The sequence below is a fragment of the Ochlerotatus camptorhynchus genome, unplaced genomic scaffold (genome assembly GCF_037179485.1).
Source record: "Ochlerotatus camptorhynchus isolate MF236.1 unplaced genomic scaffold, CSIRO-AGI_Acam_v1.1 ptg000062l, whole genome shotgun sequence".
NCBI classification, from domain to species: Eukaryota; Metazoa; Arthropoda; class Insecta; order Diptera; family Culicidae; genus Ochlerotatus; species Ochlerotatus camptorhynchus.
In genome coordinates, this window is record NW_027040552.1 from 3,538,846 (window position 1) to 3,552,234 (window position 13,389).

General features: G+C 33.8%; 1 long non-coding RNA gene across 1 annotated transcript; it reads left to right on the forward strand.

Annotated features, from left to right (window-relative positions):
• The first annotated feature begins 850 nt into the window (after positions 1 to 850).
• On the forward strand, positions 851 to 11,228 carry LOC135717541 (uncharacterized). Its single transcript, XR_010520327.1, has 4 exons — positions 851 to 1,401; positions 1,655 to 1,706; positions 2,161 to 2,201; positions 9,877 to 11,228. It is a non-coding gene; the product is annotated as an uncharacterized LOC135717541 (long non-coding RNA).
• The last annotated feature ends 2,161 nt before the right edge of the window (positions 11,229 to 13,389 follow it).

A 13,389-nucleotide genomic window follows, 5' to 3' on the forward strand; every position in this document is an offset into this window, starting at 1 on the left:
AAACATCATCACGATGTAATTTGTTGCACGCATAAAACATCAGAATACATCCAATGACAACAGAACCAAACGTTACATTAGAATCAAACTTCATCACGATGTAAATTGTTGTCCCTCGGTCTCTCGCCGCATGCAAAGTTTGTTTTTCCTGAGTCAGCACTACACGGCGAATGAGAACGACCCAAATTTAAGGTTAGTTCACTCATAAATCGCAAAAAGTGCAGGAACTCAGTTTTGAATTAATTTCCCTCATGTTCCGAATATGAGAAAAGCAAAGATTGGATTCTCTGGATTCTCGTAAATTTTCCTTATTTTAGGGCAGATTTTTGAGGTTTTCCACAGGAAAACATGCGGCAAATTTACTCATCCTGCACTTTTTTCGATATTGAGTACACTGTACTCAAATTTGCGTTGATCTCATTGGCCGTGTACAGTTTTTTTTTTCGCAGTGGGAAAGAAGTTTTGGCATGCCCTGTGGGCAATGTTTATTTGTATGTAAAACAATGCCCTGGTGACGTTACAGTGCAAGAGTTAATTAGTGTTTTAATTGATTATTATCGTTTCAATTGAAAACCGATTTTACTCTTGTTCTGTACGTTAAACATAACGTCGGCTATAGTGTGCTGTACACGCTAACTTGAAAGTACCTATTAATGGTTGAAAAAGACCCATTTTGAAGAAAAGTGGCTTAACTCATTAAATGAGTAAATTTTTTACCCATTAATGAGTATCTGTTACCCATTATGAGTAATTGTTAATCATTAATGGGTAACAGATACTCATTAATGGGTAAAATTGTTTAATCATCAATGAGTTAAACCACTTTTCTTCAAAATGGGTCTTTTTTTACTCATTAATGAGTACTTTCAAGTTAGCGTGTATACCGCATCCGTGTATACGAATACACTTACTACCCCTGTTGGGTGGTTTTGCTCCTCCGTTTTTGACAACATTAGAAGGAGAAAAGGAGACAAACTAGTCAAAAGTAGGTAAAAGTGAACTGGCCGTTGGGTACTTTTTTCTTACCGTGTACGAATACAGCACCCCACACGAATAAAGCCCTACAGTAAAAGTATGGACGACTGACACCACAAAACTGAAAAAAAGCTGTTCCAATCGAGCAAAGCGGTGCATTTTGACGGTTCGATTGGAACAACTTTTGACAGACGTCCATACTTTTACTGTAGGGCTTTACACACGAATTGCCGGCGACAAAGTGACGTCATTTGACATTGGGCGACTTAAAGACTGACGTTTTTAAATTGGTGTGTTTTTTTTTTGTCGTGCGCTCAGCCATCTTGTCTGGTTTGTTTATAAACAAACTAGACAAGATGGCTGAGTGCACGGAGCGCACCGCAAATTCCTTCACCCGAGCCGCGAAGGAAAGTAGCAACTTTAACAGTAAGTATTCAAATATTATTTGTTATATTTAGTGTTATTATTTGTAATTTCTCATCCGGATTTCTCAAGCGGGTCAATTTTGATGTAATTATTTTCAAAAATTGATCCGGTTGAGATAAGCATCCTTGCTGATGCAACGCATCAACAAGGATGTTTAACTCATCAGGATTCCTCCAGCGGATCAATTTTGAAAAATAATGACAAATTCTAACAAACATCCAAAATTTTGATTAATTTGTATTTTTTTTTTCAGCCGGCTGCTTCCAATAATTCCGGATTGGGACGTGTACGGAAATTGAATAGAGGTAGGTGTTAAACAGTTTTTATTAAGTGTAATTATTTTTAAAAATTGATCCGCTGGAGGAATCTGACTGAGTTAAGCATCCTTACTGATGCAACGCATCAAAAAGGATGTTTAACTCATCCGGATTCCTCCAGCGGATCAATTTTGATGTAACTTTTTTCCAAAAATTGATCCGCTGGAGGAATCCGACGGATTTCATTGACTGATGCAAAGCATCAACAAGGATGATTAACTCATCCGGATTCCTCCAACGGATCAATTTTGATGTTACTATTTTCCAAAATTGATCCGCTGGAGGAATCCGGCTGAGTTAAGCATCCTTGCTGATGCAACGCATCAACAAGGATGTTTAACTCATCCGGATTCCTCCAGCGGATCAATTTTGAAAAATAATTACAAATTCTAACAAACAGATCCAAAATTTTGATTATTTTGTAATTGTTTTTTTTTTTCAGCCGCCTGCTTCCAATAATTCCGGAGGTGTTCGGGAATAGAGGTAAGTATTGAACAATTTGTTATTAAGTGTAATTATTTTTTTTTTAAATTGATCCGCTGGAGGAATCTGGCTGAGTTAAGCATCCTTATTGTAAGGATGTTTAACTCATCCGGATTCCTCCAGCGGATCAATTTTGATGTTTTTTTTTTCCAAAAATTGATCCGCTGGAGGAATCCGGCGGATTTAATTGACTGATGCAAAGCATCAACAAGGATGATTAACTCATCCGGATTCCTCCAACGGATCAATTTTGATGTAACTATTTTCCAAAAATTGATCCGCTGGAGGAATCCGGCGGATTTAATTGACTGATGCAAAGCATCAACAAGGATGATTAACTCATCCGGATTCCTCCAACGGATCAATTTTGATGTAACTATTTTCCAAAAATTGATCCGCTGGAGGAATCCGGCGGATTTAATTGACTGATGCAAAGCATCAACAAGGATGATTAACTCATCCGGATTCCTCCAACGGATCAATTTTGATGTAACTATTTTCCAAAATTGATCCGCAGGAGGAATCCGGCTGAGTTAAGCATCCTTACTGATGTAACGCATTCCGATACCGGATCCCGATGTTTATGTTTAAGTTAAAGTTTTATTATAGTTAAGTAAAATTTAAAGTTAAGTTAAATTAAGTATGTAACAACTAAATTTAAGTTAAAATTATGTTAAAGTAAAAGTTATGTTGATGGTAAGATAAACTTATGTTAAAGTAAAAGTTAAAATTTATTTAAAGTTACGTTAAAGGTAAGTTAGAGTTAAGTTAAGGTTACTTTTAAGTTAAGTTAAAGTTATGTTTAAGTTAAGATAAAGTTATGTTTAAGTTAAGATAAAGTAAAGTTAAAGTTATGTGTAAGATAAAGTTAAGTTCAAGTTATGTTAAAGTTAAAGTTAAGTTATAATTAAGTTTAACTTATGTTAAGGTAGAGTTAAAGTTAATTTAAAGTTTTGTGAAATTTATGTTAAAGTAAGTTTAAAGTTAAGTTAAAGTTATGTAAGAGAAAAAGTTATGTTATAGTTATTTTAAAGGAAAGATAAAGTTTTGTTAAACTTAAGTTAAAGTTATCCCTAATAAACGGATACCATACACTAACGATGTCATAGATGGTACGACCATACCGCATAAAGTTGGGATGATATCCCGAATTGGTGGTTAGGCGCTTCTTATGGTTATTGTTTATGCGGGATGTTAAAGTTAATTTAAATGTAATTTAAAGGTAAGTGAAAGTTTTGTTAGAGGTAAGTTAAAGTTATGTTAAAGGTAAGTTAAAGCTAAGTTTAAGTTATGTTAAACTTAAGTTAAATTTGTGTTATACGTAAGTTAATGCTATCTTAAAGTTAAAGTTATGCTAAAAATAAATTAAATTTATGTTAAATTTGGTAAAATTTAGGTTTTGCTAAAATTATGTTCAAGTAAAGTTAACGTTAAGTTTAAGTTAATTTAAAGTTAAAGTAAAGTTTAAGTTATTTTTAAGTTAAAGTTAAGTCTAGATTATTTTAGAGTTAAAGTTAAGTTTAAGTTATTTTAAAGTTTAAGTTAAGTTAAAGTTATGCTGAAGGTAAGTTAAAGTTAAGTTGAAGTTATGTTAAAGGTATGTTAAAGTAATTTTAAAGTTAAAGTTATGTTAAAATTAAGTTAAAGTTGTGTTATAGGTAAGTTAAAGCTATCTTAAAATTAAAGTTATGCTAAAAAGAAATTAAATTTATGTTAGATTTGGTAAAATTTAGGTTAAAGTTTTGTTAAAGTTAGGTTCAAGTAAAGTTTAGGTTAAGTTAAAGTTATTTTAAAGTTAAAGTTAAGTTTTAGTTATTTTAAATTTAAAGTTAAGTTCAAGTTATTTTATAGTAAAGTTAAGTTAAATTAATGTTAAAGATAAGTTAAAGTTACGTTAAAGTTGTGTCAAAGTTAAGTTAAAGTAATTTTAAAGTTAAAGTTATGTTAGAGCTTAGTTAATGTTATGGTGATCTTTATTTAAAGTTATGTTATAGGTAAGGTAAAGTTAAGCAAAAAATAAATTAAATTTATGTTATATTTGATTAAATTTAAGTTAAAGTTTTGCTAATATTATGTTAAAGTAAAGTTAAAGTTAAGTTTAAGTTATTGTTAAGTTAAAGTTATTTTAGCTTAGCTTAGCTTAGCTTAGTCTGACTGCACGTATCGATAGTTGCACTCCGTGATTGATCTAAACCAGTGAAATTGTACAAAGATTGTTAAGTTAAAGTTATTTTAAAGTTAAAGTTAAGTTTAAGTTATTTTAAAGTTAATTTTTTGTTAAAGTTAAGTTTAAGTTATTTTAAAGTTAAAGTTATGTTAAACTAAAGTTAAAGTTCTGTGATAGGTAAGTTAAAGTTAAGTTGAAGTTAAATTAACGTTAAGTTAAAGTTACGTTAAAGTTAAGTTAACGTTATGTTATGTTATGTTAAGTATAAGTTAACTTAAAGTTAAGTTTAAGTTAAAGTTAAAGTTAAAATAATTTTGAAGTTAACGTAATGTTCAAGGTAAAGTTAGGTGAAAGCTAAGTTAAAATTAAGTTAAAGTTATGTCAAAATTAAATTAGAGTTATGTTTATGCTTAAGTTAAGTTAAAGTTCAGTTAATGTTAGGATAAAGATATGTTGAATTTAAGTTAAAATTACGTAAAGGTTATGTTAAAGTTTAATTAAAGTTAAGTTAGAGATATGTTAAGTTTATGTTAGGTTAAGTTCAAGTTATGTTAATGTTAAATTTATTTTAAATTTAAGATTAAATTTAAAGTTAAGTTATAGTTCAGTTAATGTTAGGTTAAAGTTATGTTAAATTTAAGTCAAAATTAATTTAAGGTTTTGTTAAACTTTAGTTCAAGTTAAGTTAAAGTTATGTTAATGATAAGTTAAAGTTATTATAAAGTTTAAGTTAAGTTAAAGATCTGTTTAGTTCATGTTAGGTTATAGTTAAGTTCAAGTTATGTTAATGGTAAACTTATTTTAAATTTAAGATAAAATTTAAAGTTAATTAAAGTTAAGTTAATGTTAGGTTAAAGTTCTGTTAAATTTAAGTTAAAATTAATTTAAGGTTATGTTAAAGTTTAGTTCAAGTTCAGTTAAAGTTATGTTAAAGTTAAGTTAAAGTTATTATAAAGTTAAAGTCAAGTTAAAGATGTGTTAAGTTAATATTACATTAAAGTTAAATTAAAGTTATGTTAAATTTAAGTTAAAATTTAGTTAACAACAACGTTTAAGTTAAGTTAAAATTTGGTTAAAGTTATGTTAAAGTTAAAAATAAGTTAAAGTTTGTTAAAGTTAAGTTAAAGTAAAGTTAAAATTACGTTAGAGTGAAGTTAAAATTAAAATGATTTTAAAATTAAAGTAATGTTCAAGGTTAAGCTATGCGAAAGCTAAGTTAAAATTAAGTTAAAGTTATGTCAAAATTATGTGAGAGTTATATTAATGCTAAAGTTAATTTAAAGTTAAGTTAATGTTAGGTTAAAGTTATGTTAAAGTTAAGTTAAAATTAAATTAATGTTATAATTTTTTTTTCAATAACATAATATATTATTGTTATTTTACTGTTGGTTGGCGAATTTATTGATTAAAAAAATAACAGTGTACTTTAGAGTGTATGTGTTGGCTTGACAGATCTACCATAGAGGTAACTCTAAGACCACTGGGTCCCGAAGAAAATCATTATTATTTTTGGCTCACTCAGTACCAGAACAACGGTCCCAAGCAGTCCCAAGCTATTTCACTCACCCCTGCATGTTCTGCATGAATCAACACACCCCTGATGTTATCTGTCAAACTTTCATAGCGAATCAAAACAAACATAGTGTAGTAATAGAATTTCAACTAGAATAGGGTACGTTAATCGTTTGCTTGGGACCAATAGGCTACTAAAGTGGTGAGCCAATTTAAAATCGTTAGTTTCGTATTGATTGTTGGATCTACTTTATCGATTTTAAAAATAAATCGAAAAAATAAAACATTGCCCCGGGAAGGGAAGGGGGTGGCATGTCTGTTATGGGTGGTCCTTTTTTTTACTGGTTATGGATCGAGATTCGATCCGGAACTTGTGAGAAATACAGGCCAACTCCCCTGCGCTCGATATCCCTAGGTCACGTCTCCTTGGGGGTTGAGCGCCGTTGATAAGTTAATGCATTCGACTGGAGAGAATCGCCCATGAAATATGCTTCCACCTCGAGGGGGGCGACACATCTAAATCTCAATTCTAGATGATCAAAAAATCTTATACTAGCGAATCAATCTTCGAAAAATCATCTTTCATTTTTCCCATCTACTTGCATCGTGCTTCATCTTTTTGCAGGAAATCTTCAAAATCGACATAAATCTTCCTTCTATCTACTCAGCGTGCGTGCAGCTAGCCACAGTAAAACACAATCTTTTCTGCATCGTAGATAGAGTCGTCCCCCTCGTTCCACCTGAGAGTTCCTTTCTGACATCTTCAAGTGGTGGAGTTTTTTATTATTATTGTATGATTATTCCCTAATAAAAAATAACCATAAACGAACGATAACCCAAATCATTGAACTATTTCACAAATGGTTTGGATGATACCCAGAACACGTCGTTAAGCAAATTAACCATACAATTTTTATTAGGGTTGACTGCACGGAAAAGGTCTCCATTGACGAGTGCACGGATGGATTTGAGTTCACTCACTCGACAAAAAGTGACACAACAGCGGGGCCCTGTTTACTAAAAATGAACACATGAATAATACTCACGTAACATTTGAAACGAGTCTATAAACTTAGGTACACAAAACTTGTTAAGCCTTTTTCGCGCGAACCGAATACGCTCACGCAAACTAACAACACCATCGGGCAGAGGAAATTCTCCCCTTCGCGATAGTGCTCTTGGTTTGCGTGGGCGTACTTCGGTTCTCGTGAAAAGAACCTAGCAAATTATTTACAAAAGTTGATAGGCCCTTTTCAAATGTTAAGCGAGTATTATTCATGTGTTCATTTTTAGTAAACAGGGCCCCGCTGTTGTGTCACTTTTTGTCGAGTGAGTGAACTCAAATCCATCCGTGCACTCGTCAATTAAGCTTTAGAGAGGGTCTAGGATAAGATATGAGCGGACGCGGACTGCCTGATTTTGAGCCAAACGAACTGTCAAAGCCAGAGCCATACGAGCAGCGCCTATCTTAGTTACATTGGCAGTGTTGCTGATCCTCTCATAGTCTGCATGCTTCATCAGATTTATTTTTATTGTTCGTGAAGTAACCCACAATGAAAATACACCAATATTTAATGTAACAACAATTTTTATTGTAATAGAGTTGTTCATTATTGTTCATGATCGAATCATGTTAACAATAAAATAAATGAAAAATACGATAAAAATCATTGTAACAACATTTTATTATGTACATTCATTGTACAGCTAGGTAGCAGTTTTGCCGTTTTCGGAAGAGTACAACATTATAACAATCATTTTTATTGTCGACAATAAATATGAATGTTAGAGCATTGTTTCCACTGAAAATTTCACTGTAATTTTTTTTTCGGGAAGTTAAAGTTGAAGTAATGTTCAAGGTAAAGTTATGTGAAAGCTAAGTTAAAATTAAGTTAAAGTTATGTTAAAATTAATTTAGAGTTATGTTAATGCTTAAGTTAAGTTAAAGTTCAGTTAATGTTAGATTAAAGTTATGTTAAATTTAAGTTAAAATTACGTTAAGGTTATGTTAAAGTTTAGTTAAATTTATGTTAAAGCTAAAGTGAAGTTAAAGATATGGTCAGTTGATGTTAGGTTAAAGTTATGTTAAAATTTAAATTATAATAAATTTCAGTTAAAATTAAGTTAAGGTTATGTTAAAGTTTAGTTAAAGTTAAGTAAAAGTTATGTTAAATTTTCCTAAAAATCTGCAAATTACTTAGACGATCTTCGAACTTCCCTGAAGTTCTGTGTACTCCCTGAAGGTCTGTGAATTTCTCTGAAGATCTTCGAACTACCCTGAAGCATTAAAATATTAAAAATTTCTCTAAAAGTCTACAAAACTTTCCTGAATTTCTGCAATTTTTTTCTGAAGCAATAAAAATTTATCTGAAGACCTCCTTCAAGTTCTGCAAATTTCTCTGAGGATCAACAATCTTCCCTGAAATTCAGTATTTTTCCCTGACGTTCTGCCAATTTGCCTAAAGCTCTGTGAACTGCCCTGAAGTACTGAAAGTAACTCTTAGATGTACGAGGATCTTTAAATTTATGTGATCTTCCCTGAAGTTCTGTGAGTTTATCTAAAGTTCTGCGAACTTCTCTGAAATTCTGTTCTATAAATTTCCCTTAGGAACTAAAAAATTATCTTTAAATTTACGAACATCACTGTAGTTCTGTTAATTTCTCTGAAGATCTTCAAACTTCCCTGAAGATCTGTGAACATCCATAAAGTAGTGATTATTTCTCGAAACGACGACAAACATTACTGTAGTGCTGTAAATTACTCAGAAGATCTACGAACTTCCCTGATTTTCTTTTGATTTCTCTAAAGATTTCAGTTTTTTAAAACTTCTCTGAAGTTTTTTTTTTAATTTCCCTAAAGTTCTGCTAGTTTCTCTGAAGATCTACGACCTTCGGTGTAGTAAGATCTTCATAACAATTTCCGATTATTCTACGTTCTGAAGAAATTTTCAAACGACTTCAATTCGATTTTTTATCAGATGTTGGTCCTCAGAATAATTCCTGATCAACTTGACCTCTTCGAAAAATATCTCAAGATTTTAATTTCTAATCCTTATCAACCTGACCACTTCGAATATTTTCTAAATTACTTTATTTGAATTTCTGATCAGTTGTAGGTCTTCAAAACAATTCCTGCTTATTTTGATCTCTTGTAGTAATATCCGAAAAGTTTCGATTGATTTATTGATCAGTTGTAGGTTCTCAGAATAATACCTGATCAATTTAAACTATTCAAAGAATATCAAAAGGACATCGTTTGAATTTCTGTTCAGTTGTAGGTCTTCAGAATAATTATTAACTTAAATTAAATTAAATCTGGTATTTTTCTGATGTTTATAGAACTACCAACAATCAATACGAAACTAACGATTTTAAATTGGCTCACCACTTTAGTAGCCTATTGGTCCCAAGCAAACGATTAACGTACCCTATTCTAGTTGAAATTCTATTACTACACTATGTTTGTTTTGATTCGCTATGAAAGTTTGACAGATAACATCAGGGGTGTGTGGATTCATGCAGAACATGCAGGGGTGAGTGAAATAGCTTGGGACTGCTTGGGACCGTTGTTCTGGTACTGAGTGAGCCAAAAATAACAATGATTTTCTTCGGGACCCAGTGGTCTTAGAGTTACCTCTATGGAACTACCCTGAAGTTCTAGTAGTTCTTCTAACTAACCTTAAAATGTACATTTACCCCTATACCGCTATGCCGCTGTCCTGGTGTCATTGGGTTCGGCCCTTTACCTGGCTCGTAGACATTTCAAAGACAACAATGTCTGCATGATGTTTATACATCGGTTCAAACTATGCGTATTGATAAGTTTTCTGAAAAGATTTGGATCTAGGTGCATAGTTTGCTTTGATAGTCTTTCAGTTTCTCTAGCATTCTCTAGTCTTAGCTCATCTAAATATTTATTGCAAAATCCCTGGATTAATCTTCAATTTGGCTTTGTTTTCTTGTTTATTTTCTATCGTTCTATGTTCTGCAACCGAGTGGCAACCACTTACGCTAGGGAGGCAATTGAACACCTAGACCTGGACTCATCAACTCAAGGGCCAGGATCCACGGCTGTGCTTCTTTTCGAAGGAAGGCATGACACCACCAAAGCAACCAAGGAAGTCATCAATCCCCACCAACTGACGAGTTTCGTTTGTGGTTCGACACATGGACGGAGCATTTGTGTTTTGCTAAATTTTGCAAATTATTGGGGAATTTCCCTAAAGTTTCACGCGGCCACCAGTTTTCACTCTTCCACAGGCCTTAAGGGTAACCCACATTAGATCTGCTTGCGTTGCGTTGTCGTAAATTTTATAGTTAGACAATATATTTAGCTGTCACTTTGCTGCATCGCGCCAGATCCGGATCTAATGTGGGTGGCCCTGTAGATTTGGAAACTTGATTATGTAAACACTAGGCATCTTTGTCTGGTAGTTCGTTCAAAAATGATACAACAATCGTCAAGCTCGCTGTAACGTCACCTAGTGCCTCGTCACCTACAAATTGGCGCCTATGTCAGTGGTCTAATAACTCTTAGCGCGCTAATGGCATAGTTCCCCTGCCGCATAGAGAGTTACCACAATGACATTAGGTTAGCTAAGGTCAGTTAACTGACTGGTGGGAAACGGGAGCTTACGCAATGGCTATTCTGTATGCATTTAAGAGATAGTCTACCAGAATGGATGATTTTTTTTGTACAATTTTATGTTTTCTGATTGTGCAAAACATGAGAATTAACTTTTCCAATGCTTTCAATTGTACAAAGCATTAGTGCTAGAAACATGATCTTGTAAACACTACACACCTTAACTGTTAGTTTGATTAAAAAATGCTGCAACAATCGTCAAGCTCGCTGTAATGTCACCAAGTGCCTCGTCACCTACAAATTGGCGCCTATGTCAGTGGTCTAATAACTCTTAGCGCGCTAATGGCATAGTTCCCCTGCCGCATAGAGAGTTGCCGCAATGACATTAGGTTAGCTAAGGTCAGTTAACTGACTGGTGGGAAACGGGAGCTTCAGCATTGACAGTTATGTACGCATTTTTATGATGTTATCTAACAACAATGGTGTGTAGTGTTTACACGATTATGTTACTAATTCTAATGTGTTGTAAATATAATTGAAAGCATTTGAAAAGTAAGATTCTAGTGGTTATACTACTTAAAACATAAGTAAACATCTACATTTTAAAACATTCAAACAACGTTTACTTTAAACGTTTTGTACATCTGAAAACATCAGAGAACAACAAACAGGAAGTACAATTGAAAACATCCGAACAACGTTTAGTTCTAACGTTGTGTACATCCGAAAACATCCAAAAAAACGTTTGGTTCTAGCATCGGGAAACATCTACATAAGAAAACATTAGAATACATTTACATATAAAAACATCCGAACAACGTTTAGTTCTAACGTTTTTTACATCCGAAAACATCCAAAAACGTTTGGTTCTAACATCAGGAAACTTCTACATTAAAAAACATCAGAAAACATTTACATATAAAAACATTTAAACAACGTTTAGTTCTAACGTTTTTTACATCCGAGAACATCCGAAAACGTTTGGTTCTAACATCGGGAAACATCTACATTAGAAAACATCAGAAAACGTTTACATATAAAAACATCCGAACAACGTTTAGTTCTAACGTAATGTACATCAGAAAACATCCTTAAAACGTTTGGTTCTAATGTCAAGAGATTGAAATTTTTGACGTCAGACCGACATTAGAATGGCAAAATTTTGTTCCAAAATTTCTGATGTATACACCATGTTACGTTGCTTAAATACAACTAAATCATAATGTTTTCTAATGTTTGACATCAGGCATACATTTGATTTCGATGCTGATGTAGACATCAAAATCAAACGTTGGGCTAATGTAAATTTCTATTCGGGAAAAGGAATTATATTCTTATACTAGACATTTGAAGAAAAACATAAACGGACTGCATATAGCAGAGATCACGGGTTGCCAACACGTCTCTGATAGGAACATAGGGTTGTCTTCCTTGGGCCTCGAGGGTATTCAAAAGTCGCTCTCTGGCGGCGTCATTATCCGTACATTGCCAAACTGCGTGTTCGATGTCATCGTAACCGTTTCCACACCGACAGATGTTGCTGTCCACGAGGTTTATTCTATTGAGATGAGCATCTAGCGAGTAGAGGTTGGACATAAGTCTACTCATCACGCGAATGAATTCACGACTTAAGCCCAAGCCTTTAAACCACGCTCTCGAAGAAACATTAGGAATAATTGAATGTAACCACCGTCCAAGATTTCCAGTGTCCCAATCGGTTTGCCAACTCGAAAAGGTACTCTGACACACTAAATGGTAAAATCCATCGTGTGAAATTTGCCTGTCATACAATTCGCCTTCCTGCGCGCCCACCTTTGCGAGAGAGTCCGCCTTCTCATTACCTGGGATTGAGCAATGTGAGGGGACCCATACAAAGGTAATCATATATGATCTTTCGACCAGCACACACATCTGCTCCCTTACCTTTGAAAGGAAATAAGATGAGTGCCTAGATTAGTGCCTACCTTGTTTCATCGACCGAATAGCCTCAATCGAACTGAGACTATCCGTGAAGATGAAGTAATGGTCTGCGGGCATGTTGAAAATCATCCCCAATGCGAAGTTGATTGCTGCCAGCTCAGCAACAAAAACGGAACAAGGTTCCTGAAGTTTGCGGAAGGCGCTAGAGTTTTCATTGAAGACACCGAAGCCAGTGGATCCATTGAGACGGGACCCGTCTGTAAAATATCTTTTCATGCAATTGACTTGTTGGTACTTTTCAGTAAAAATACGCGGAATAATAATAGGTCGAAGTTGATCGGGAATCCCATGAGTTGCTTGTTTCATGGTCAGATCATATTCAATTGAGGAACTGCGATTGGTGAAGTGAACACGGTCTGGAGTATAACAAGGAAGACACATATCTGATGATATGTAGTGGTGGTAGATTCTCATAAATCGAGATTGTGTGTTCAGCCCAAGAATTTCTTCCAAATTAGCAATTATAAGTGTGTTCGTCACTCCGCATTTGATTAGTATTCTGAGAGAGAGCTCCCAGAAACGGTTCTGGAGGGGTGTTACTCCTGCCAGAACCTCGAGACTCATGTAATGCGTTGAGTGCATACAGCCGAGAGCAATACGCAGACAACGATATTGAATTCGTTCCAATTTTATTAGGTGACTTTTTCTTGCCGAGAGAAAGCAGAAAGAGCCGTACTCTAGAACAGAGAGAATAGTTGTTTTATAAAGCGTTATGAGGTCTCCCGGATGAGCACCCCACAATGTGCCGCAAATTGAACGGAGAAAGTTGATCCTCTGCTGACATTTTTGCTTCAAATACGTAATATGGGCATTCCAAGTGCACTTTGAATCAAACCAGACCCAAGTTCATGACGATTATCTTCATTAATAAAATTCCACACATTTTTAGTGACGATTTTCCATGTCAAATTCTACATGATTTTCATGTGACCACACATAAACAG